The sequence below is a fragment of the Camelus ferus genome, chromosome 27, assembly GCF_009834535.1.
Source record: "Camelus ferus isolate YT-003-E chromosome 27, BCGSAC_Cfer_1.0, whole genome shotgun sequence".
Lineage (NCBI taxonomy): Eukaryota > Metazoa > Chordata > Mammalia > Artiodactyla > Camelidae > Camelus > Camelus ferus.
The window spans coordinates 9,884,962-9,890,438 of record NC_045722.1 but is presented as its reverse complement, the minus strand read 5'-3'; the positions used below and the strand labels follow the sequence as shown (position 1 = coordinate 9,890,438).

The 5,477-nt window shown below is 39.0% G+C and overlaps 1 protein-coding gene across 1 annotated transcript in view; it reads right to left on the bottom strand.

The window, feature by feature from the left end:
• HDGFL3 (HDGF like 3) overlaps positions 1-5,477 on the bottom strand; it is a 59,695-nt gene that overhangs the window by 4,778 nt on the left and 49,440 nt on the right. The window lies entirely within an intron of this gene.

Below are 5,477 nucleotides of genomic sequence, written 5' to 3'. Positions count from 1 at the left end.
CTGTAAGAAAAGAAAGAAAACAAGCCTTTAGATGATACTGGATACTAAACAATAAAAGCTATCCACACCTATACAGTATATAACTGGATTTCCTAAGATTCTAATCTGCACTGCAGCATTAACAATATTTAGCAAGAACAACCTCTGAGGCTTTGCTTTATACCCATCAGTGCAAAAAGCTAATGAAGGAACAACTAAGGCATTTTTAGTATTCCATTAAAAAAAAGGAAAAAACAATAAACTTTGTCTATTGTCTGGCAGGGCACAGAGTACATCAGTGTGTACTCTGTATAATTCTAGGGCAGTGTATTGCTGGGATACATAAAGTCAATGGAAAAATTGAGGTAATTCATCTTTGTGAGGACTCTGGTGTCAGAAAGGTAAATTGCTTAAAATTTTAAAAGCATTTGCAGAATGCGCAAATTATTCTATATAATATCTACAACTTAATTACTTGTGACATATGGCTCAAAGAGATATAAGAGTTAACAAAATCAAGATGTACAAAAAGAAAGAAGGCCTAGATTTCTTTTAAAGGTTAGATTACATCCATGTGACAAAGAAAATATTTCCGTTTCCTGAAACAAGTGTTTCAATTTGGGCCCCACTTTAAATTGTGTCAGGTTACACTTCCCCACAGGGATGTTATTTTTGTTTTCTTCATCAATAACCCAAATGCATTAACCCCCTAGTAATGTTCTCATGGGAAGGATGAAAGAGGAAACTCAGGCCCCAAAGATTTGCTCTAAAAGCAGCCTACTTCAGCTCTTCACTAAGTGAATGAACTTGTTTGTAAGCATACATGTGCTCACTCATTGGTCTGTTCTCAGTTACGTAGCCAAAACCTATCCTGTACGGCACACAATACCATGTATAAATAATTCCAGAACCTTCAAATAGGAAAAGTTACTAAACCTACCATCCTTTCAGGATGACAGAGATACATTTCTTAGCCTTCTCTGTTCCTACCAAAATGAGAAAGTCAATCTTACAAAAAAAAATCACATTTAAAATCTGTGAACTTGCAAGATGCAGTGCCGGATGACTCCTAATTATTTCTTAACAAACGAAAACACTAGATATAAGATTATACTCACAGACTTTGAAGGATTTCCCCCCTTTGTAAAGGAGGAAGACACACATTAAAACAATGAAAAATTGTTAAATTTTTCAAAGGAAAAAACTTCTTTAATAATGTCTTTTTATTAATATTAATGTGAAAGGCAATACCTTCTATGTTTACATGGGTAGAAAATTCATAGTAACAACCACTCAATCCATGTTGAAGATTATTTTTGGACCAGATTGTCCCATGGAAGCCTCAGAATATTATTCACGCCCCAAAGTGAGGGTGGTAGCAGAATGTGACTAACTTAAGGACATGATTTTTTTTATCTGGTGGCGGGTTAGGGGTTTCGGGGGGTGGAGGGAGGAGGGGAGTATCCTTAAACAAGGTGCTGTCAAATGGGTGCTTAAAAAACCAAATTATAAATCTGATTTTTTTAACTTCTCATACCATAATCAGTCTACCTGCATTTGTGTATCAAAAAATATCTTGGTAATTCTTAATGGTGTCTGTTTTGGACATAGAGTGCTGAGTGTCTGCTAGACTGGACACCTCCTCTGAGCAAGCAGCCACAAGTGGTTCCTTAACGTGCTGGTTGCCATGCCCTGTGCTACGTCTACACTGGATGCTGGCTGGCTAATCCAATCAGATTCTCCCCTGAGGCATTTGAATGTGAGGCACACTGAAAGGCTGCAGGGTGGCAATGAAGCTGAAAGCCACCCACACAGAAAGCAGAAGTTATGAGGCAGCAGAAATCCTAGGATCTTTCCATGGAGCACCATTTTTACTTGAAAAAATGATGACAGGTAAACTCTGGCTATTCAGACTTGGGCATTTTGCACTTTGTCAAAAATAATGAAGTGAACCTATCACTTCAAGGAAAACAACTAGCAGCATTTGCTGCCAATGATAAAATCTGAGCCTTTAAAAGCGAAAATTAGAATTCTGGAAAACTTAGATCTTCCACAGTCAACAGCTTCCCAATGCGTAAAGATTTCTCTGACAAGGTAGGTAGTGATATTTATAAATGTGACGAAAAAGATTTCATCATGAAAATATTTGGAAGATCTAGGAACAAATATTTTCCAAATGTGTAAAACCTATTTAAAGTACCAGACAGTCCAACAGATTTTAACCAAACAATACAAAAGGTTCAGATTCCACTCTGTAACTCACCTCTAAGAACCCACCACTTACAGGACTGGTGTATTTCACAGAATATACACGATGATCTGACAAGACTATTAAAATATTTGTATTTCCATTTTCCAACTACATGTCTGTGTAAGGCCACATTTTCTTCATATACTTCAACCAAAATTACATTTTACAACAGACTGAATACAGAAGCAGATATGAGAATCCTGCCCAATGTCTTCTATTTAAGAAGACATTGAAGAGATTTTTTAAAATGTAAAACAATGTTATTTTTCTCAAGAAATTTTTTTGGGAAATTTTTTTTCCCATAAAAATGTGTTAAGTAATGGGCTTATTATTATTTTTAAATAAATTAATAAATATCTTAAAATTTTGTTTTTATTTCTAATTATGTAAATATCAATAGCTATAACAAAAACTCTTTGGGGCCCGCAATAACTTTTAAGAGTATTAAAGGGGTCCTGAGACCAAAAAGTTTGATGACCACTGGCTTAGAATAAATGAGAGTAAATGATGAGAAATGAGGCTGAAAAGATAAACTGGGGTCAGAGAAGAAGACCTTTATATTCTGAAATAAGGAGTTTGGGCTTGGTCTGAAGGGCAATGGCAAGACATAAGGAGGCAGCACTACACTGTGGAAGCAGCAATAGGTCAAGGGTAAGAAGAATAAAGGCATGAACACTGGTTAGTGGTTACAGTGAACTCTGTGGCTGTCCTCCCAACATTTATTCTATTCTCTGCTTCTCCCCTCAATGATGTGATAGCCTTGTGATTTGGGGACTTCACTCCAGCTCCAGGAATGGGTAGAACCTGACTGGCCTAAACCAGTTCCAACTCCCTTGTTATCAGTAGTTGGTTCTGGGATGGGCAGCTTTCCGACATGGTCCTCAGTGATGCCTGCCTCCTGGTATTCATAGCCTTGTGTAATCCCCTCCCTTTGAGTGTGCTCTGGACCTTGTGACTTGCTTCTAATGAACAGAATAAAGCAAAAGTGATGGGATGTCACTTCTTAGATAACAAAAGGCTGACTTCTGTGTTGCTAGCATTCTCTTTTTCATTAATGAAGCCAGCTTCCATGTTGGAGCTGCCTTATGGAGAAACTCACATGGCAAAGAACCAAGGGAGGCTTTGGCCAACAGTCAGTGAGGAACCGAAGCCCTCAGTCCAGTAGCTGTGAGTAACTGAATCCTGCCAACAACTATCTGAGTGAGCTTGGAAGAGGACCAACCCCAAGCTGAGCGTTAAAATGATTTGAGCCCCTGCTAATACTTTAATTGCAGCTTCGGAGAGATCCAGAGACAGAGGTCTCAACAAGTTACACCTATCTGGATTCCTGATCCATAGAAAATGCTAGATAATAAGTGCTATTTTAAGCCACTGAGTTTTGGGGTAATTTGTTGCATGGCAATAGATAATACAGCGGATGTATGATCTGTATGGGGTCCTGGCCGCCAAGATTAGTCACCTCCACTCTGCAGCCACATGAATCAAGAAGGGAAGCTCCAAGTGTTCTGGAGCTTGCCCCCTTCTGCCTCGTGCTTCCACCGGCAGGACTGAGGATGTAGGAAGAGAGCCTCTGAAAGTAAAGGGAGCCTCAGAATTCTGTGGGTTCCTTGTAAGAACCTCTTCTCTCCTTCCTTTACCAATATTCATAACCTCAATGCTACCATCTGCCTTGAGACTATCAAACCTTTTTCTTTATGCCTTTTATACCCTTGCTTACTTTGGTTACCACAGGGTGGGCTCCAGAGCATCTGTCACTTCCTGGACTCTCCTCCCCAGTCAGCTTTGTACACGTTCATTTATATCCTTCTCTCTTAAACCTTCCCGCCTTCAACCCAAATTCTTTATTCTTTTCTACTGGGCCTCTTGGAAATTACAGTCAGACATTAGCAAATCTACATTCCCAAGATATTTTACTCATCTCCTTGAACTGTCATTCAATATCATAACTGCTGGGATGTCAAAATGCACAGAGACTGTCTTTCCAGGACTTTCTGGCCTCTCGGTTCCTAAACTTCTTCTTTTCCAAAGATCTTGTCCTCCATCCTACCTCAGTCACTCGTTTCCATGGTTATTTATACAAAAGTGATTCTCAACCCCTGAAAGTATTTACAAACACTGTTTTAAGTCACTGTTTTGGGGGGCAAAATTATAGGACCATTTAAAGTTGTCATAAGCACTTGGAAGTTTTACGGCATTTAATGGGCAGAGGCCAAAGGCACTAAATGTCCTGCAATGTGGATCCCACTCAAAATATCAAAATACCAAAAGCACCTGCACTATTATCAGCAACTACTGCAATCTTTCCATAACTCTAAGCATCTTACTTTTCTATCACTACTTATCTTTCCAGCTCACTCCCTTTACTTAGTACTCTAACTCCAAGAATTCTCTGACACTCAAAATTCGTTGATCCTATCCCTTCCTCATGTCCTTATTTCCCTCCGAACATATTTTGGATCCCATGGCCCATCATTATAATTGCTCCCTTCCTTGTGTACACCCTGCCCTCCTTTACTCTACTTTCCGGGCAAACCCCAATTCTAGTTCAATTCTCCACCTTTCTGTGATTGTACAATTGAATATACCTGTAGGAAAACACACAACCATCTGACTGTTCTCACTGTAAATTCATGACCACTAACCTCCAGTGGGCCCTTACTGCTGTCTGACAATTCAACTTTATTTCCCAAGTCCAATCACTCTTCTATTCTTTTAACTATTTTATTCCTTCTCCTCTCTCTTGAAACTTCTAACACTTCTTCCTGCTCTCACTCAAGTGTTGACCTTGCTTCCTAAGAAGACAGAAGCAACCAGATGAGAACTTTTACTAGCTTTCACCCCAAGTACCCATTTACCTGCACCTGTGCCCAAACACTCTGCATTCACTCCTGCTTAAGTGGATGAGCTAAGGTAACCCCTTCAGATGTGCACTAGATCTTATATGCCTTCTGAAGGGCACTGCTTTGGCAATTCCTTCTCACATTATTATTTTGTGATCTTTCCATATTTGGATCATTCTTTGCATATGTACTGTAAATTCTCCTATCAAGAAAAAAAAATCCCTTTGGATCTTTTATCCTGGATCATGACTAGTTAATATTTGAAAAGAAGTTTAAAATTAGACTACTTGCCCTACAAGGTATCAGGATTCCTTATAAAGTTACCATAATTAAGAAAGTGTAGTACTGACCAAAGGGACAGAATAGAGAACGCAGGGAGAGACCCATGGCTGTATGACAGAAAGGAA